The sequence below is a fragment of the Pinus tabuliformis genome, chromosome 5_1 (assembly GCF_031772625.1).
Source record: "Pinus tabuliformis cultivar Carrire ecotype Pingquan chromosome 5_1, CPIR1, whole genome shotgun sequence".
Lineage (NCBI taxonomy): Eukaryota > Viridiplantae > Streptophyta > Pinopsida > Pinales > Pinaceae > Pinus > Pinus tabuliformis.
This window is the reverse complement of record NC_142305.1, coordinates 579,554,931-579,578,097: the sequence shown is the minus strand read 5'-3', so window position 1 is coordinate 579,578,097 and position 23,167 is coordinate 579,554,931.

Genomic DNA, 23,167 nt, shown 5'->3' with positions numbered 1-23,167 from the left:
ACTCCATTTGCAAAACCTTAGCAAGTATTGTGCCTCATGAACCATTCAAGTAGAGATCCCTTGACTCTTTTTGAATTTAAGTATGGGGGATTTACGCAGTGCATTATATTAGATATCATTTTTTTGGGATTCAACTGCGTTAAGTAAGTCATTCAAACGTATGACCATTTCCATGAGAGGTAGTCGTAACTAACTAATTTCTCATGATTTTTGAATAGTTCACTTAGCACTCATTGCATCGGGTGATGCTCACAGGGGTGAAGAAGTGGGATTGAAACTAGTGAAATGTGGAGAACGAATCACATAGCATCAATCATCACTTCCGGGGCTTGCACCCGGTAACCAGGACTTCCCAGGAGGTCACCCATCCCAGAACTCCTCTGGCTCAAGCGCGCTTAACTGTGGAGTTTTTCCACAATCAAGCCCACTTAGCTTGCTACTCCATTTGCAAAACCTTAGCAAGTATTGTGCCTCATGAACCATTCAAGTAGAGATCCCTTGACTCTTTTTGAATTTAAGTATGGGGGATTTACGCAGTGCATTATATTAGATATCATTTTTTTGGGATTCAACTGCGTTAAGTAAGTCATTCAAACGTATGACCATTTCCATGAGAGGTAGTCGTAACTGACTAATTTCTCATGATTTTTGAATAGTTCACTTAGCACTCATTGCATCGGGTGATGCTCACTTGGGTTTATTAATCCCTTGGATTTATAATATTAATCTTGAGGTTTATTATATCAATGTAGAATTTAATGTTTATTTTAGCGTTTATAATATTTATCTTAGGGTTTATATACGTTAGATTTATAATATTAAACCCTTGGGTTTGTGACAAAGATTTTCTCAATATGGAAATCAATCATCGTCAAGCATGGTCAATCATGGTTAATCATGGTCAAAATTGGTCAAACCCCATCAACCATAGTCAGTTATAGTCAAACATGGTCCAATGGCACATTTTGACAAATATTTTCTCAATATGAAGATCAACCATGGCCAACGATGGTCAACTATGGTCCAACATCACATTTTGAGAAATAATATCTTAATATGAAAATGAAATATTATCAATCATGGTTAACCATCCGGAATAACCATGGCCACATTGTGACAAATATTATCTCATGTTCCAACATCTGTGACAACCATGGTCGATCATGGTCCAATGTCTCATTGTCATAAAGATTGTCTTGATATGAAAATCAATTATGGTCAACCATCTTCCAATGTTGCATTGTGACAAAGATTTCCTAAATATGAGAATCAACCATCGTTAACCATGTTTATTTTAGGGTTTATAGAATTTTTATTATGATTTATATACCTTGGGTTTATAATATTAATCCCTTGGCTTTATTATTATCCCCTTTGTTTTATAATCCCCTCGGTTTTAGTATTAATTAGTTAGGTTTATTATTCCCTTCAATTTATAATACCAATTAGTGAGCCATGGTATTGCACGAAGAGTGGTGCAACTCCCAAGGGTTCCTCAAATCTATTTATCAACCTAGATTTCCTACAAAATTCAAGGTTACAGTGCTATATACATAGTAGATTGGATTCTACTCATTCCATCCTTAACTAGGAAATTTGATAAATAATGATCCAAGACCATTCTTTATACTGAATTAGAAGGCTACTAACTAATGAAGGTGCATTTCAAAATAGCTCTAATGATAAAAATAAAAATTCTCTTTAAACCTCAAATTTTAAATCCTATTGAATCAATCCATGAAAAGAAAAGAGATACACTACTTGGAGAAAGGGTACTACATTATATTGCAATCAACCATCTAGCTAATGAATCCACTTCCAGACAAGAATGCCAACCTACCAAATCATAACTCAAGATTTCATGCATCATCTATGTACTATACACTAGCATATAAATCAATGTTCTATTTGTGCTAAATCTGTGATAAAGAGACTAATGTTGTTCTATTTTGCAGTGAAGGAAAAGGATGGATGGAATGGCCTAGGTGTTTGCCTTGATCATGGAGTCGTAGATGGTGGTAAACCTACTTCTAAGCTAAGTAAAAATTGCATCACAGGTCAAAACAGATGGTGAAACAGGAAGCTACAAGTATGCTACAGGTGCCACATATTGCTACAAGAAGGCTTGTAATGCTACCTGAAGGATGTCGAGAAGTTTTAGGAGGTAGGAATTGTGACTTCAAGGGATGGTAAGATGGATGGAGGTTTGGGTAGATGGATAAATGGTGGAAAACATACGTAGGCAAGCTCATCACCTTCGAAATGCCTATTTTGAACTAGGATAGTTGCTCATATTTCCCTAAGGGAATGAGCGCAAGAACATAATATGGGATTCCTCAAAGAGAGTGAAGAAGTCTAGGATGGAGATGTTGGAAGGCCCCTTGCTTACAGATCGAAACAACCCCGCAACATCACATGCACATATTCTTTTATCATTGAAGAAATGAAATAACTAATAGTGGAAAAGATGAACTGAATTTAAGTGCCATCTAATCTATGCCAAAAAATTTGATCTAGTCAATAAATCAACTCCTAAGCTACAGTAAGAACATGCAAAGAAAGATGACTAATACAAACCTTCTTCCAAGAAATCATAAACATAGTATTTTTTTATTGTGCTTGTATATCCTTCCATTCATGTTCCCATGGGAGAGATGAGATATAGGTTGCAATTACAAGATTTTGAGGGGTTATTTTCTAATGAAATGTATAAGAATAATGAGCACTCTGAGCTAAAAAAATATCAATACATAATAGTGAGATAAGCCACTTGGTTGGTCCTAAGCCTAAGAGCCTCAACCCTTTGGAACTAACTTAGTAATTAACGAATAAGAAACTTCTCATTATCTTTACATCAATGTCAAATACATAACATAACTAGTCAAAAATAATAGTGTCAAGTTCTTAAGCTCGATAGGTTCCTAGCTAAAAATAATGTTCGAATCCTAATGAGATATTTTGCATGTTTATTTATACAAGAGGGTAGCTACTAACCACTCCCTATAAAATATGAATGTTTGTCTCCCAGAACTCGAGAAGGGTGTATCTTGATCTTCTTTAACTTCACATGCTTGACTACGAGTGACCTCAACCTAATGAGAGAGAGTTGGTGATTTTGGTTGATTGAGGGTTAAGGAGGTGGAAACCCTCCTACAATCTCTCCCAGTTCTCTACTATGATATCCTTCATTGAAATCATCTGAAAAATGCTCCATTTCCTACATTTACACCATATTAGGCCACATGATATAGAAGAACATATTTTATCCCTATCACTAAGCATAATATAAAAAATTTCTAAATAAATATGAGAAAGAGATAGTTATAAAGTAGGAGGATGGCATTATGACCCTTATGATGTACCTGTTGATGAGCCTCGTCGTCACCCCCTTACTGAATTTTCTTATAATCCTTTGAGAAACTCAATTATCTATGTCCATGTATTTCATGGCCCTGGTGGCCTCCTTGACATCCCAAGGTTCCTTAGATGGTGTGCCTTATTGGGGATATAATCTTACATTTTTTTATATCTTTGTCCACTCCTTCTTCTCTTCTACTTCATTTCTTGCTTCCTATATGCCTAGCAACAATGGTGGACTGATCTTCTATTAAATCCAATTGACTTTTGATCTTTGCATGACTCTTTCGTATAGGGGTGTCCTCTCCAACACATTCCTCACCCTTTCAGGAGAGTGATATTCTATGATTTGGAGACTGTGTGGTAAGGCATTCCATCTCCTCTGGAAAGCTTTTTGGACTTCTTTTCTCAACAACCTAAGTGTGTCTTGAAAATGTGAGATGACTTGTTCCTGGGTGACAAGGTGTTTGGGTGCAAGGAAAACATCATTGGATATGATGTTATGATTGCTAATGACAACCATTAGTCTCATTATCTCTAACCTGATATATAATGGTTCATTTTCTTAATTTTCCATTACTCTTTCTACTTCCTCAACTCTTGCCTCCTCATGAGTCATCTAGGATGCTACGATAATCAACTGTCTATCTTGCAATTTGAAATTGGGATCCAAAATATTCATATCAGTCAAGGTGAGGTTATGAAGGTAGAACTCAGCCAATTTTTCTTTGTCTTCTATGCTAAATTGGTTGAAAAATTCAATGAAATATTTGTAATCTTGAAATGGCATTGAACCATGTTGCGATAAGGTTTTAATTTGGAATTGCATCCACTACTCTTTAAGAAAGAGTGCATAAGACTTGGATGTATTTCTACACTCTAATGCCTCCACGGAGAGGCTTTCCATGGTGGCTAGTTGATATTCCTTCTCCTATAACTTCTCCCTCAACCACCTATTTTCTACCTATAGTTTCTCCTTCATTGTGGAATCCCTCTCTCTTAGCTCACTTAATTTCGTTCCTATTTCAAGGACCTTTTCTTCCATGATGCCCACATATTCCACCTTAGACTTATGAATTTGCATCCATCTATGGGTTCTTCCTCTTTCTGCTTCTAGCTCAATGAAAAATGGGACTACAAATTTTTGGGGAATAATTCAGCCTCCTTCAATGAATTTATAATAGGAGCTTAGGAAAGGTTGTGGACTATTCTCCTGGAGCTCTAGGAAGTCCCTCCAAATTTTTTTTGGGGAGGACACTACCTCTTGTAGTTGTTGTGTCACATTTTTCCCTTTCTATTACTCAGTCTGCTCCTCTTGTAGCATCCCCTTCTCCTCCTATAGCGCACTATGTTTTTCCTATACCATACATTGCCCTCCTGTAGCTTCCCCTTTTCTTCTTGTTGAAGGGTGGTAGGTGTGTTGGGTTTCTTGAAGGAGTTTGATATGGTGGTGGTCGTCCTTACATATGCTATAAGAGTCTTTGTTATGGGTTCTGGAGAGGTGACCTCTTCAATTTTTATTTAATTGGGCCCCACCTCCTATTTCTTGCTTGGGGACACCTCAATAGTGATAGGGGCCTTTGTGCAAGTTTGTGACCTCCCTTTCTTGATCCTGGTGCCTTTCCTGGCCTTAAAGTATATGGGGGATTTCCTTTATCTCTTCCTTTTAGGTTTTACTGTGGTTCTCAAGGTGCCTAAAGTTTCATCTACCTCTTTTTCAGTGGCTCCTACAAACACACTTTCTTACTTTGGGGATATCTATGTTTCTCTAGGCTTAGTAGTCTTCTCAAGACTTGATTTTTCCTATTTCTCCCTCTCTTCCTCTTCATCTTACTTTTTTCCAACCTCTACCTCTAGTTATTCCCCTATTCTTTCTACATCTACTCTTCTTTCCTCTTCTTCTGACCCTACTTCTTCTTCCTCTCCTATCATCTCCCCTTCTTCTTCCTCCTCTATTTTTCCCTCTCTTCATCCGAAACTAGTGCTTGGGGTCTCACCTAGTGTGAGCGTTTATGTGTCAATGAAGGCATCTCTATCCATTTCTATGAATTTGGACTAAATTATAAGGATTCTCAATTTTTTCAAGGCATCCACCACTATCGGTTTAATGAGGGCATGGTGGCCTAAGTGTTGGTTTTTTTCCTCTCTCGCATTTTTACTCATTTCGCTAATGGATTGTAGCAACTTAAGTATTGAACACTAAGTATTTGAGCTAGAGGAATTTTTTCTTAAAATCTGAGCTCATGGAGTAATCTAAAATGGTAGGCATAGAACACACTCAACCTTCCCTCACAAGAGATGTATTTCAGGATATGGTAGGCCACCAAATCCCAAAGATAAGGTAGTCATTCCATCCTAAATCCATTCTTTTCCTCGACAGGCTTTTCATTGGCGATGAATGTTTTCTTGTTAGAAGTGGCACTGGTGGTTTTTTATTCTCTACCCGATTTGATCCCTAGATGTATGGTTGTCACTATACTAATTAGTTCAAGTCTGAGTGAGATAGATAACCCCCTCACCACAATGGTGGAACTTTCTTCTCTTTGTGAGTTGAGGGCCATGGGAAATTCAAACACAATGTCATCATCATACCCTTTCCACAAATCGAATAATACTAGCCACTGGTGTCTCGTAAAAATGTTTATCACATAAGGGTGTAGATGGATTATTTTGGTATGTGACGACTCCCTTATGTTAAATCCTCCCCCCATCTCTTCTCTACGTTTTTAGCTAAGTGAAGGAGAGATAATTATTTTAATAGATTTGGTGTATAATTTAGTGGCAGAAGTGAATTAAAATTTCTTCTTGATGATAATTTCCTACATTCCCTTTACTCTACATCCCAAAAAGGACATTCAATTCCACAATTAGACTCCTACTTACTGCAGAAGTTGAAGTGCACCTTGCATAAAAACTTATGGATGCATGAAGGATATGATGGAACTTACCTTTTATCAAGTCGTCTAGGATGAAGGTAATAATTTGGAGACCAATTCGACCCTTTGTAGCATTCCTTCACCATTTTAGTATTCCTGTAGCAGTCCTTTAACCCTCCTCTAACAGTTGCAGGCTTTCTTGTAACCTCCTCCTGTAGTAATGCAATAATAGGGTTCAAAACTCCTTGATAGAACCCTGATATCATCCTTTCCCTAACTATTTTTGAAATGTGTGATTATGAAAAAGGATTCGAGCCCCAGTACATAATATGCCATTTTTGCCTTAGGCTTGGAGCATTGTGGTGACTTGGCAGTCACACAAGGTTTCTTCTTTTGGACCATTGTCCCCACTCAGAGTAATTATACCATCTTTCCTCATAATTACCACCCACTATTTGTGATCCCAACTCGATTGATGTGACACCTCCACATTGCATGGGTGCTTACCATCACTTTTAGTTTACTATTCGAGGGCATCCAAGTTAACTATCCACCTCCAGCTTATTAAGACTTATCCTTTCGAAATTTACACATTTTCGTTATTTACACATAGGGAGGAGCTGAGAGTTTTCCATACGTGTGCCTACCTCATGATTGAAATGATGCAAGAATTTTCATGTTGGATCTGGACCACATTATTGGCATCAAGGAAGTTTACTTCAATTCTATTTCTTTCCTGTGTATTTCTTCATTGTTCTTCATGATATTTGATTGTTGTGTTTGTTGTGTGTGTAGGTACCTTGTTGATGTCCAAGATGCTACTGCTGGTGGAGATTCTTGCTGGGAGTGATATGACTATTTTACTGTGTCCTCATAAGTTTTCATCACCCCCTACTAATGAGAAAAAACAATATTATTTCCTTCTGTGATGTGTGCACAAGCTACTATAGAGGAGGTTTTCTTCCTAGAGCAATCCACTCCTTTTCATCTGGGGTCTTCCAGATGCATGTGGGTGATGAGAGAGGTTGTAAATGATATTGAGAATAGTTCTAGGACTTTGAGGGTTTGGTGTAGATTTGTAGAAATGAAGACGATTTCCTCAGTGTGTTTCTCCAAAAAAATTTAATAGGGGTAAGACAGGGTGGAGGAATTTTAGTGATTTTTTTTTATGTAACGGGATGGTTGAGGGATGGATGGATGGTGGAACATGGTGGGGGAACCATATTCATCCTTTTGAAGGTCATTTTTGGTTTTCGGTTTCTTCCTATCTCTCTCCTATAGCTTTTTAGAACCCTCCTATAGCACTATAGGACCATCCTATAACATTTATTGGTCCTTCCTATAGCAGTCTAGAGCAGGGTTGAAACTCAAATTTTTGGCTAATGGGATGGTGGAGACAGGTGATCACATGAATTTGGATGATGGATATGAAGTTTGTGGAGGGAGTAGTTAAGAGAATATTGAGAATTGTTTCCCTATAACTATGGAATTTTCCATTGTGTTTAATCGTGCAAAATGAAGGGAAAATTAGAAAACATGGTGTAGATCCATTTCTTGTGTTTTTTTTCTTTTGTTTTATTGTTTTTTGGTTTTTTCTCTTTTTTTTCTGAGACACACAACCTTCCTTTGAGGATTTTTTCAACCTATATGCCTACCCTAGGTTCCTAAAGAGAGGTTTTCAACTACAACTTTTTATTATTTCTCTTCTCTTTTTGTTTTCTTCTCCTTTGTTGCCTTAAAGAGGTTTCAAACCCAAGATTTGGACTAAAATACCTCATAAAGGTTTTCATCCATGCCTTTTATTTATTTTTCCTTATAAAAAGAAGGTATCTAGAAATGTTATGGACTGTAAGCTATGACACTACCGATCACATTTACTTCTCTGCTAATTGTATTGATGAATTCTTCCTTAGACATAGGTTTTATGTATACCTTCAACCTATATCCATTGACAAGAAATGGAATCCCTTCCTCATTAATGGTCCTAATTTGAAACAACTCCATTTTCATGACATCTATCTATAAAATATGGGCCTAACCATCTTATCATCAGTTTTCCTTTCAAATCCTTGAACCTAGAATGATATAATAATGCCCAATCCCCTTCTTGAAAAACCTTTTCCTTGATATGCCTATCATGCCAGACCTTCCTTTGCCATTATATAACGTCAGTGTTTAGGAGGGCTTACATTCTAAACTCATACAAACCATTCAAATAAAGCAACCTCTCTTGTTGTGATTGTTGACATCTAAGTCCAATTGGACTGCAATTCTCAAAGTATTATACTCAAACTCAATAGAAAGTAGAGATTTATTTCCATAAACCAGATGATATAGAGTGAACCTAGTAGTTGTCTTCGAAGTGGTGTTATAGGCCGAAGTGGCCTCCACTAATTTGCCTAGGTATGGGTTCTCCCATCCTCTTGCACTAATCACATCTCTTGGTATACCATCTTGCATCTTGGTGGATAGTGGGCCAATAATAGTTAGCTTGTATAGCTTTGAAAGTTGTTCTCTCGGTAGTGAAATGACCTGCACAGGGTCGATCATGGTAGGAAAAGATAATTTTAAAGAATTATTCTTCCCTGAAACATCTCCTTAATATCTGATTGGGTCCCAGCTTGAATAGATTTCCCCCAATCCAGTGAAAGGGGTGTTTTTCCTTACCATTATGCTCTCCTCCCTAGATGACAGATTTGGGGGAAATTTTGTAGCAACTAGGTAGTTGGATATGTTAGAAAACCATGGAGAGAGAACTCATATATAAAATAGGTTCTCATTTGGAAGTTGATCATCGACCATCCCTTCATCACCGGCATGCAAAGCAAGTCTAGAAAAAAAGTCTACAACTATATTTTCTTTTCTGTGCTGGTCAATGATAATTAAATAAAATTGTTTTAACAATAGAAACCATCTAATTATTCTAGCATTAACACCAGGTTTATTACACAAATATTTAATAGATGCATGGTCAGTATGCACAAAATTTTACTATCCAGTGATGTAGTGTCTAAATTTGTTTATGGAGTTTACAACAACTAAGAGTTCTTTATCTATTATAGTGTAGTTCAATTCAGCCTTAGACATATTTTTTTCTAATGAAATAAATGGCATAGGGTAGCTTATCATCTGTTTTTCTAAAGGCTACCCCCAAAGATTTTTTGGATGCATTAGCATGGATATGGAAAGATAGAGCTGAATTTAGGCCTCTAAGTATGGGTGCAATGCTTAATTTCGCTTTCAAAAACTCGAGGTCTGCTTTGTGGCTATATTTCCAACAGAATTCTGAATCCTTGGCCAGTCATCCAAACAATGGTTGTAGTATACCTAGGGGGGATAGTATGGGGTATAGAGGGAGGTACCCAAGGGAATAATGTAATAATGGGATGGGCCATAGTAATAAATAAAGTGGTTAACATGTATCATGTAAGGGACCACAAGTATTTAGAAACAGTGTAATAAGCCCATGGTATTAGATAGATGGTATTGAGGGAACCATGGTAATGGCCCATGGTATTGTATGTATGAGGCATATGTAGAGGCTAGAGATTCCCCATTGAGAGATGTCAAGGATTATTATATGAACAGGTGTATGGCTTGTGGAGTGTTTTCCTTCCTTAAGGAGTGAATTTATGGTGTTTCCCTACCTCAAGGGTTTGATTAATAAAGAGAAGCATTTCTATATTTAGATCTTGTTATTTCTTGGGTATATTTTTATTATCATATATTTTCAGGTCAGATATATAACAAGTGGATCGGGGCACTTTCTTGGGCAAAGCAGATTTTTTTTTATTTGTGCAGGAATTTTTTTAGGCTGCGAGTTTGCAGATTAGATTTGTACATTTTGGTAAAAAATTTGCAGAATCTAGTTGCAGACCTAGGTTTTCTATGAAAAATATCCAATTTGAAAAAAAAATCAACTGAATTGAAGTCCGGATGAGGGAGATATCGCTGATTTAAAAAATCAGCTGAGTTGCAAATATTTTTCGGGGAGGTGAGTTTTCAGATCAAATCTGTGCATGATGAGGCAATAATTGCAGAATGTAATTGCAAATCTAGGTTTCTTGTGAAAAAAAATACCCAATTTGGAAAAAATAATTGGCCAAATGAGAGTCCAGATGAGGGAGATCTTGCTGATTTAAAAATCAAATGTGTTGAAAACATTTTTCGAGGCGATTTTTCAGATCAAGTTTGTATGTTCCGGGGTAGAATTTTTAGAATCTAATTGTATATCTAGGTTCTTTGTAAAAAACTACCCAATTTCTAAAAAATAATCAGTTGAATCGGAGTCCAGATGAGGGAGATAGCACTAATTTAAAATCAACTCCTTTTTTTAGAAATTTTTGTGACATCAGGACAGTTGCACCACGAATCTGAAATTCCAGTGCCTAGATCGAGATTTCTATCACATGGGAAGATTCAGAATGGCTATTCCATTTCCAAAAATAGGTCATACTAGGGATTCTGAGCAATATTGACCAAATTTTGGCCATTTCAAATTTTCACCAAGTGAATTTTTTTTCAAAACTCTCTTCATGGTGGTTCTATATTTTACAGGAAAAGATAATGGTCCTGCTATTGAAGAATACATAAAAGAACAAAATTTATTATGGGAAAAACATTAGAAATTTGGGGCAGTGGCTAAATTTGAGGATGAGGCACACAAATGGTGGGAATTACTTAACAAAAATAAATGTTTCGACCTACTAGATGAAGAATTTGAAAAATTCCTTTTAGACAGATGGTCTCATGTTAGAAAAGAAGATAATGAGAAACATGATGGGTTATTTTCTACTAGTATTTGCTTATTACATGTTCATGGATATATTCAGAAGGAGAAGATCATTGTTTTTATAAATCTTAGTTGCAAGAAAAATATTATAAATGTCAATTTGGCAAAAAAATTGCAAGTTCCATCAAAACAAATGGAGCACACACAGGTTAATAATGAGGAGGTGAAAGTTTATAAAAAATTGAAGATTTCTATGGAAAAGTATGTATTGCATTCTAATTTTTATGCTTCAGATATGGCTAATGTGGATGTTGTTTTGGAATACCCTTGGATGGAGTCGGTGGGTATTATCAATATTAATGTGCAAAAGAAATTCTTGAAGATCTCCTATAAAATGAAGAAAATTACATTATAGGATATTTCAATCAATAAAAAGGTAGTGTCCAAGGAGGCTCAAGCAAAATATGTTCCAGGGACTGACACATCAGATGATGAGCCCTTGATGGGCAACAACCAAACACAAACATCAAACTAGGTACTAGAAAACAGGTAGAGTCCAAGGAGTTTGAAGCAGAAAATGTTACACATACTTATACATCAGATGAGGCACCACAACATGTACTAGATACCAATCAAGCTCCATTGGGAGGTGAATTAAAGAAAGATAAACCATTGTTTAAAACTTCAACATATCACCACCCACATCACCCCGCAAGAAAACAACCAACAAGATGGCAATGAATCAACAACAAGGACAACAACCCCTGCATAATAGATAGAGAGGGGCGACGATCCACCCACAACACATCAACAGAGAAGAGCCGTCGGGGTCAACTTCCATCTCAAGGGAGCAAGGCACCAGCTAGATCGACGGTTCATCTTTCTCTTAGATGGCTAGATGCACATGCATGGTATCAGTGGACTACTCTTTTGAGTAGATCTTATTATTTGTGTTCTTATTATGTTTCATGGATGAAACATGTTTAACGTAGGTGGAATGTAGTATACCTAGGGGGGATAGTATGGGGTACAGAGGGAGGTACCCGAAGGAATAATGTAATAATGGGATAGGCCATAGTAGTAAATAAAGTGGTTAACCCATATCATGTAAGGGACCACAAATAGTTAGAAATAATATAATAAGCCCATAGTATTAGATAGATGGTATTGAGGGAACCATGATAATGACCCATGGTATTGTATGTATGAGGCCTCTATAGAGGATAGAGACTCCCCATTGAGAGATGTCAAGGATTATTATATGAACACACCTATGGCTTGTGGAGTGTTCTCCTTCCTTAAGGAGTGAATGTATGGTGTTTCCCTACCTTAAGGGTTTGATTAATAAAGAGAAGCATTTCTATATTTAGATCTTGTTATTTCTTAGGTATATTTGTATTCTCATATATTTTCAGATCAGATCTATAACAATGGTGAAGCCACTTTACTAAATTCCTTGATAAACCTCCTATAATATCTAGCTAAGCCTAAGAAACGTTTAATGTCCCTCTGATTTTTAGGAGTAGGGACCCTTTTGATGATGAAAATATTTTCTAGGTCCACCTGTATTCCCTCCTAAGATTAATGGCCAATGACAGTCCCTGCATTCATTAATAATTCATATTTCTCGGGACTAAGCAAGTAGTTCATTTCAATGCATTTCCTCATGACTTTTCCCAGGTTACAGAGAGCCTCCAGGAAGTCATACCCATGCTGAGTGAAATCATACATTTAGATCTCCACAAAGTCATGGAAAAACTCAGCCAAGATGCTCAAAACTGCCATTTGAAAAGTGGCAGGGGAATTGCATAGACCTAAATGCAGGACCCTATAAGCAAAGGTACACCAAGGGCATGTGAATGTAGTTTTGTCTTGACCCTTAGGTTTGATCTAGATATGATTGTAACCACTCAATTCATCTAGGAAAGACAATAAATTCTTCCCTACAAGATCGTTTAAAAATTGATTAATGAAAGGCAAATGGAAATGGTGTTTCATGTTGGATTTTTTTAGTTCTCTGTAATCCACATAGATCCTCCACTTCCAATTCTTCTTTGGGACCAAAACTAGAGGGGATAGCTAGTCACCATCTAAGATGGGGCATGTGAACCCTATATCTAGCAACTTTTACAATTCATCCTTTACTATGTCGTTGAGGACTGGGTTCATTCTCCTCTAATATTGGGGCACATGTTTCCATCCTTGTTTGATGCAGATGTGATGAGTAAAAATTGACAGATCCACCCGCTTCGTTTCTTTATAGTTCTAAGAAAAGGCATACATGTGTTCTCTCGACATCTTGCGCAAATTATATTCTTAGTTGGCTGAGAGGGGTTAATATCCAAGGTTCTAGATGAAGCAACTTATACAAGTTTGGCATTTTCATGACTTGGGTCAACTAGGCATAATTCATTCCATGGAATACTCTCTGAATCTTTCACTAACTCATCAAGAGGCATGGTATTGGGGGGTTGGTTCTGGAGGATATGGTCAATGAGTTCATCTTCATCCAGTTTTCACCCTCCTATAATAACATCTAGGGTACATATAAAATGGTATGTTGTATGATAAACTTTATCTTCCTCCTCCTCCTCTAGACACAAGGGTAAGTCATCCTCAATAGATGGCTGAGTAGGCATGTACAATACCAATTGTTTCGAAAAATTTCCATTCTTAATGGTCATGTTCCCAACCCTGAAACTAATGTAAGCATCAGCAATGTCTAACCACAACCTTCCCAAGATTAGAGGATAACCATTGAATTTTGTTTTTGGCTGGAGAACCCAGAAGTCAGTAGGATACTCCCAAGACTTAATGGATACTATTACATCCTCAACAACTCCCTCAGGAGCCACTGTGGATCTATCTGCAAGTTGCAGTACTTTAGTGGTGTTTCTTAAGGCTCCTTGGAGGTTTAGTTTTAGCATGGTTTCTTTAGTCATGACATTGATGGAAGCCCCAATATCAGTGAGGGTATGAGGTACAATGATTCCATTAATGTGCACATACACTACTAGACTTCTAGTGTCTAAATATTTGAACAAATCACTCTCCCTTACATCAAATCAGATAATTCACCAATAAAATTGATGGTGGGGGTGTCTCTTCCTCTCCTCCCAGAGTGTTTGAAACATTTATCCTTGATAAGCTTATTATAGATAGGAACATTCTCAATAGCATGGAGGAGGGGTATTTTAACACACAAATATTTCAATTCTCCCAGAAGATTAGTATCGTATGGGGTGTGTTAGTTGGGATGGATCAATCTCTCATGAAAAGGAGGTAGATTTACTTGAGGGGTATTCTCTTCCTTTTCCTCTTCAAGTTCTTCAGGTCAAGAGGGAGGTTGTTTATCTGGAAGCACTCTTCTAGACCTTAGGTTGATTTCTTGAATCTCCATAGCATAGGTAGGGTAAGATGTCTCTACACTATAAACCTGCTGTGCTAGCATGTTATTCGAGTTCAGATTGGGTTGAACAAGCATCTAAGGTTGTTTTGGTGGATTAGGATGAGTGAGTTGTGGTTGAGGTAGAGGTGGAGGCAGTAAAGCAGGAGGTTGGTTGAGTTGAGGCTTTGCCCTTGTGATGGTTTATTCCATTAAGGAGGTTGAGAAGCATATGGTTGAAATGGTTAGTTAACAGGTTGGGGAGGATATTGATAAGCATAAGGCAAATAAGGAGGTGTGGACCATGATGGATTAGTGGAAGAGTACTGAGGTGGAAAGGCTACATTTTTTTTGGGATAATAATAAGAGTAATATGCACCTTGAATGCCCTACTAATATGGTAGAGATCTTTGAGTCCTCCTTCGATTTATAAAGCAGAGTTTTTTCAGCCCCTTACTTTTATAAGGAGAAACATAAAAGTATCAGGATTCTCAGAGGTTAAGCCATGGAAGTGTGGAAGTGCAGTAAGGCTTATATTCTTCATTCTAGCCTCTCCATTAGTCTCTCTCATAGGGAAAACCTCATTGTTCCTGTTTTCAACCATGTTTTGGGTAGGAAAAATGGGTTCTTCTTCTTACCCAATTGGTTCTTCAAATATCTTACGTTCCTCAACTAAATGGTATTCTAACTCCCATGTATTCAAAGGGGAAGATGACAGTCACTGAAGAAGAGTGAACGTTGATTGTTTGAGGGTGTCGAGGTGTTTGGTAAACAATTTCCTTGAGTATTTATATTCCTATGAGACATGAAATCATTTTTTTCTTCTTTTATGTGATTTTCTTAAAACTGAATGCAAAAGAGAAATAATGCTTAAGAAGAAATAACATCTACCTAGACACCTCCTCGACAATGGTGCCAAAAAGTGATGCGCCTTGGTACTGCACCAAGAGTATTACAACTCCCAAGGGATCTTCAACTCTATTTATCAACCCGGGGTTCATAGAAACTTAGAGGTGACAGTGCTATATACATACTAGATGGGATTCTACACATGCCACACTCAACTAGGACGTTTTATCAATAGTGCTCCAAGACCATTCTTTCTACTGAATTAGAAGGAAACTAACTAATGAAGGTGCAATTCAAAACTAGCTCTAATGATAGAAATGAAAATTGTTTTTAAACATCAAATTGTAAATGTTATTAACGTGTAAATGTTATTGAATCAATCCATGAAAAGAAAAGAGCTACACAACTTGCAGAAAGAGAACTACATTATCTTGCAATCAACCATCTAGATACCAAATCCACTTGGAGATAGGAAAACTAATATATCAAATCATAATTGAATATTTCGTTTATCATCTATCTAGCTTACACTTGCATATAAATCAATGTTCTATTTGTGCTAAATCTATGGTAAAGAGACTTTCTATTTGATAGTAAGTAAAAATTTCATCATAGGTCAAAAAAGATGGTGAAATAGGTTGCTACAGATATGGTACAGGAGGCTTCTACTGGTTCCTTGTATTACTACAGGAAGGCCTGTAATGCTAAAAAAATGTTGAGAAGATTTAGGAGGTAGGAATGGTGACTTCAAGGGATGGTAAGGTGGATGGAAGTTGGTTTATATGGACAAAAGATGGCCAAAACCCCTAGCCAAGATCAATACCTTAGGAAGGGTTGTTTTGAACTAGGATAGTTGCTCACAATGACCTAAGGGAATGAGCTTAAGAACAAAATTTAGGATTCATCAAAGAGGGTGAAGAATTCCAATATGGAGATGGTGGAAGACCCCTTTCCTACATATGCAAATAACCTGGCAACATTACATGCACATACTATTTTATCATTGAAAAGATGAAACAATTAATACTGGAAAAGATGAGTTGGTGTCATCTAATCTATGACAAAAACTTTGATCTAGTCAATAAATTAACTCCTAAGATATAGTAAGAAAATGCAAAGCAATATGACTAACATAAACTTTCTTACAAGAAATCATAGACGTAATATTTTTGGACTGTGATTGTAGATAGTTCCATTCTTATTTCCATGGGAGAGATGAGATAGAGCTTACAATCATAAGATTTTGAGGGGTTATTTTCTAATGAAATGTAGAAGACTAATAAGAAATCTAAGATCAAAATAAATATCCATACATAAGAGGGACCTAAGCCACTAGGGTTGGGCCCAAACCCAAGAGACTCATCCCTCTAGAAATAACTCAATGATTGTCCAGTAAGAAACTTCTCATTATCATTGCATCAATTTCAAATACATCACATATCCTGTAAAAGATCATAGTATCAAGTGCTTGAGCTTGATAGCTTCCTAGCTGAGAAAAGTATTTGACTCCTAATGGGATACTTTACATGTTTATTTATACAATATGGTAGCTACTAACAACTCCCTAAAAATTAGTAATTTTTGTCTCCCAAAACTCGCGAAGGGTGGATCTTGATCTTCTTTAACTGCACTTGCTCGGCTGCCAATTCCTTCATCTTGCATGGCTACGAATGACTTCATCTTGCTGGGCTACCAATGATCTCAAGATGATGATAGAGTGTGTGATGATTTTGGCTGATTGATGGAGTTAAGGAGGTGGACAACATCCTAGAATCTCTCCCTACTCTCTACTCTAAGATCCTCCATTGAAATCATCTCAAAGAAAAGTGGGACTACAAATTTTTAGGGAATAATTCACCCCCCTTCGATGAATTTAAAATAGGAGATTTGGAAACGTTGTGGACTAGGCTCCTGGAGCTCTGGGAAGTGCCCCTCAATCATTTTTGGGGAACCCACTATCTCTCATAGTTTTTGTGTCACATTCTGCCCTTTCTGTTGCTCATTCTTCTCCTCTTGTAGCATTCTCATCTCCTCCTATAGCACACTCTGTTTTTCCTATAGCATACTTTGCCCCTTCTGTAGCTTCCCCTTTTCTTCTTGTTGGAGGGTGGTAGGTGTCTTGGGTTGTTTTAAGGAGTTTGATATGGTGGTGGTCCTCCTTACGTATGCTATAGGATTCTTTGTTATGGGTTTTGGAGAGGTGACCTCTTCAATGTTTCTTTCATTAGGCCCCACCTCCTCTTTCTGGCTTGGGGACTCCTCAATTCTAATAGGGGCCTTTGTGTGAGTTTGTGGCCTCCCTTTCTTGATCCTAGTGATTTCCTAGCCTTAAATTATAGGGAAGCTTTCCTTTATCTCTTCCATTGAGGTTTTACTAGGGTTTTATAGGTAGCTAAAATTGCATATACCCTCTTTTTAGTGGCTCCTACAAACACACTTTCTTACCTTGGAGAGATTTCAATTTGTCTAGGTTTAGTAGTCTTCTCAAGACTTTATTTTCCTGTTTCTCCACCTCTTCCTCTTCCTATTTCTCTTTTCCTACCTCTACCACTAGTTATTCCCATGTTAGTTCTACATATACTCCTCCTTCCTATTATTCTGACCCTACTGCTTCTTCCTATCTTGTCCTTGCCCCTTCTTCTTCTTCATCTATTTTTCCCTCTCTTCCTCCAACACTAGTGGTTGGGGTCTCACCTGGTGTGAGGGTTTATGTGTCAATGAAAGCCTCTCTATCCATGTCTATGAATTTGGACCAAATGATAAGGATTCTCAATTTGTTCAAGTCATCCATCACTATCAGTTTAATGAGGGCATTGTGGTGTAGTTGTTGGTCTTTTCCCTCTCTCTCTTTTTGACTCATGTCACTAATGGACTGTAGGAGTAAGTATGGGACACAAAGTATTCAAGCTAGAGGCAATTGTTCTTGAAATTTTAGTTCATGAAGTAATCTAAAATGATAGGCATAGAACAGACTCAACCTTCCCTCACAAGAGATGTATTTCAGGATATGGTAGGCCACCACATCCAAAGGATAAGGTGGGCATTCCTTCCTAAATCTATTCTTTCCCTCGACAAGATTTTCATTGGAAGTGAATGTTTTCTTTTTAGCAGTGTCACTGGTATTTTTTTATTCTCTACCCCATTTGATCCCTAGAGGTATAGTTGTCTCTCTGCTAATTAGTTTAGGGCCGAGTGAGATAGATAACCTCCTCACCATAGTGGTGGAACTGTCCTTCATTTGTGAGTTCAGGGCCATGGAAAATTCAAACAAAATTTCATCATCATATCCTTTCCAAAACTCGAATAATCCTAGCCACTATTGTCTCCTAAAAATGTTTATAACAAGAGGGTGTAGATGGATTCTTTTGGTATCTGATGCCTACTTTCTATTAAATCCTCCACCCATCTCTTCTCTATTTTTTTAGCTAAGTGAAGGAGATATAATTCTTCTAATTGCTTTAGTACATAATTTACTGGCAACAGTGAGTTAAAATTCATTGTTTATGATAACTTCCTACATTCCCTCTACTCTACAACCCAAAAAGGTATTTCAAAATTAGACTCCTACTTCCTGCAGAATTTGAAGTGCACCTTGCATAAAAACTTATGCATGGATGAAGGAGATGATGGAACTTACATTTTATCAAGTGGTATAGGATGAAGGTAATCATTAGGAGACCAATTCGACCCTCTGTAGCATTCCTTCACCCTTTTAGTCTTCCTGTAGCAGCCTTTTGACCCTAATGTAGTAGTTGCAAGCTTTCTTGTAGCTTCCTCCTGTAGCAATCGAAGAATAGGGTTCAAAACTCCTTGGTTGAAGCCTGATCTCATCCTCACCCTAAATACTTTTGAAATGATTGATTATGAAAAAGGATTTGAGTCCCAATACACAATATGCCAATTTTGGCTTAGGCTTGGAGCATTGTCGTGACCTGGCAATCAAACGATGTTTCCTCTTTTTGATAGTTGTCCCCACTCTGAGTAATTATTCCATACTTCCTCATAATCACCACCCACAATTTGTGATCCCAACTCAACTAATGTGACACATCCACATTGCAAAAGTTCTTACCATCCCTTTTAGTTTACTATTCAGGGGCGTCGAAGTTAACTAGCCACCTCCAGCTTATTAAAACTTCTGCTCTCGAAATTTACACATTTTTGTTACTTACACATAGGGAAGAGGTGAGATTTTTTCATACCTGTGCCTACCTCATGATTTAATTGATGTAAAGATTTGCATGTTGGAGCTAGACTACATTATTGGCATCAAGGGAGCTGACTTGTTATGTTTCTTTCCTGTCTATTTCTTCATTATTCCTCATGCTATTTGATTATTGTGTTTGTTGTGTGTGCAGGTACCATGTTGATGTCCAAGCTACTATTTTTGGTGGAGAGTCCTGCTGGGACTGATATGACTATTTTACAGTGTGATCATAAGTTTTTGTCACCCCTATTGATGAGGAAAAACAATATTATTTCATTCAATGATGTGTGCACAAGCTACTATAGGAGGTAGTTTTCATCCTAGAGCAATCCACTCCTTTTCGTTTGGGGTCTTCAAGATGCATGTGGGTGATAAGAGAGGATGTAAAATATATTGGGGAAAATTGTAGGACTTTGAGGGAGTGGTGTAGATTTGAAGAAATGAAGAGGATTTCCTCTGTGTTTCCCTAAAAAAATTTAATAGGGGTAAGACAGGGTGGAGGAATTTTCATGATTCTTCTTTTTCTATGAAATGGGATGGATGAGTGATGGATGGATGTTGGACCATGGTAGGGGAACCTTATTCATCCTTTCGAAGGTCAAGTTTGGTTTTCTATTTCTTCCTCTCTCCCTCCTATAGCTTTTCAAAACCCTCCTATAGCACTACAAGACCTTGCTATAACATTTATAGGTCCTTCCTGTAGAAGTCTAAAGAGGGGGTGAAACTCAAATTTTTGGCTAATGAATAGTGGAGAGGGGTGATCACATGAATGTGGATGATGGATATGAATTTTATGGATGGAGAGTTAAGAGAATCTTGAGAATTGTTTCCCTATAGCTATGGAATCTATCGCTATCTTTAATCGTGCAAAATGACATAAAAAATTAGCAAACATGGTGTAGATCCATTTATTGTGTTTTTTATTTTCTTCTTTTGTTTGTTTGGATTTTTCTCTTTTTTTTTAAGACCCACAAGCATCCTCGAAGGAGGATTTCAACCTATATGCCTACCCTAGGTGCCTCAAGAGAGGTTTTCACCTACGGATCTTTATTATTTTTCTTCTCTTTTTTTTTTCTCCTCTGCTTCCTTAAAGAGGGTTCCAACCCTAGATTTGGCCTCAAATGCCTCATAAATGTTTTCATCCAGGCCTTTTATTTTATTTTTTCCTTTCAAAGAAAAAGTCTCTAGAGATGTTGTGCACTGGAAGCTATGACACTACCAATCACATTTACTTCTCTGCTGATTGTATTGATGAATTATTCCTTAGACATGGTTTTATGTATACCTTCAACCTATAGCCATTGGTAAGAGAGGGAATCCATTCCTCATCAATGGTTCTGATTTGAAACAACTCCACTTTCATGACATTTTTCTATTAGGTATGATCCTAACCATCTTGTCATCGATTTTCCTTTAAAATCCTTGAACCTAGAATCATATAATAATGTCCAATCCCCTTATTGAAAAGCCTTGTCCTTGATATGCCTATCATGCCAGAGCTTCCTTTGAAATTATATAACTTCAATGTGTAGGAGGGCCTACATTCTGAACTCATCCAAAACGTTCAATTGAAATAACCTCTCCTATTGTGATTTGTTGACATCTAAGTCCAATTGGGCTGCAATTCTCAAAGTATTATACTCAAACTCAATAGAAACCTGAGATTTATTTCCATAAACCAGATCATATGTAGTGAACCTAGTATTTGTCTTCCAAGTGGTGTTATAGGCCCAGGTGGCCTCCACTAATATGTCTGCCCAATATCTCCTGTTGTTTCTCAAAACCTATGTGAGGATGCTCTCCAATGCCCTATTTGTAGCCTCTAATTTTCCATTTTCCTGAGGGTGATAAGGAATAGATGTTTTGTGTTTGATATGATATTACCTTATACATTCTTTATCAGATGTGATGTGAATTGAGCTCCCTCATCAATGACTATCTCCCTGGGGTAGCCACATTTGTAGAAGACATTTCCCTTAAGAGCTCAATCACTTTCTCCTCTATTATTTCCTTGACAAGATTTGTCTCAGCCCAGTTTTTCAAGTAATCAATGCACATAATGATGTACTTTTTCTACCTTGATAGTGGACCTTGGCCCAATGAAATCAAGGCTCCACTTGTCAAATGGCTCCAAGGCCACCTGGGGTTGTAGAGAAATTTCATTCTTGGGTATGGGCTCTCCCATCCTTTGGAAATGATCACATCTATTGGTATACCATATCACATCTTGGTGGAGAGTGGGCCAATAAAGCTAGCTTGTAGAGTTTTGAAAGTTGTTCTCTTGCTAGAAAAATGACCTGCACAGGGCCCACCATGGAAGGCCAAGATAATGTCAAAGACTTCTTCTTCCCTAAAACATCTCCTTAAGATCTGATATGGTCCCAACTTGAAGAGATTGCCCCCAATCGCAGTGAAAGAGGTGTTTTTCCTTACCATTATGCTCTTCTCCCTAGATTACAGATTTGGGGGAAATTTTGAAGAAACTAGGTAGTTGGATATGTTAGAAAACCATGGAAAGAGAACTAAAATATAAAATAGGTACTCATTTGGAAGTTGATAATCAACCATCCCTTCATCACCTGCAAGGAAAGCAAGTCTAGACAAAAAATCTAGAACTACATTTTCTTTTCTTGGGTTGTCAATGGTAGTTAAATCAAACTGTTTCAACAATAGAAACCATCTAATGATTTAGCATTCACATCAGGCTTATTAATCAAATATTTAATAGATTCATGGTTAGTATGCACAAAAGTTTGGTATCTAGTGATGTAGTGTCTAAATTTGTTTGAGTGTACAACAACTAAGAGTTCTTTCTTAGTTACAATGTAGTTCAATTCAGGCTTATACATATTTTTTCTAATGAAATAAATGGCATAGGGTAGCTTACCATCTATTTTTCTGAAGGATACCCCCACAGCTTTTTTAGATGCATTACCATGGATATGGAAAGCCATAGCTGAATTTGGGCCCCTAAGTATGGGTGGAAAGGTTAATTTCTCTTTCAAAAACTCAAGGTCTGCTTCACAACTATTTTTCCAACAGAATTTTGAATCTTTGGCAAGAAATCCAAACAATAGTGAAGCCAATTTACTATATTCCTTGATAAACCTCATATAATATCTAGCTAAGCCCAAGAAACCTTTAACATCCCTCTGATTTTGAGGACTAGTGACAATTTTGATGATGACAATCTTGTATGGGTCCACTTGTATTCTCTCCTAAGACATTTAGTGGCGAATGGCAATCCCTGCATTCATTGAGAATTCACATTTCTCAGGTCTACGCTACAGGTTCATTTCAATGCATTTCCTCAGGACTTTTCCTAGTTTAGAGAGAGCCTCCAAGAAGTACAACCCATGGTGAGTTAAATCATCCATTTATAACTCCACAAAGTCATGGTATAACTCAGCAAAGATGCTCAGACCTGCCCTCTGAAAAGTGGTAGCGGAATTGCATAGACCAAAATGCAAGATCCTATAAGAATAAGTACCCCATGGGCATCTCAATGTAGTTTTGTCCTGATCCTTAAGTTTATCTGGATCTGGTTGTAACCACTCAATCCATCCAGGAAATATAACAACTTCTTCCCTATAAGATCATCTAAAACTTGATCAATGAAAGGCAAATGGAAATGGTGTTTCTTGGTGGACTTGTTGAGTTCTATGTAATCCACATAGATCCTCCACTTCCCATTCTTGTTTGGGACCAAAACTAGAAGGGACACCCATTCACTATCTGAGATGGGGTATATGAACCCTACC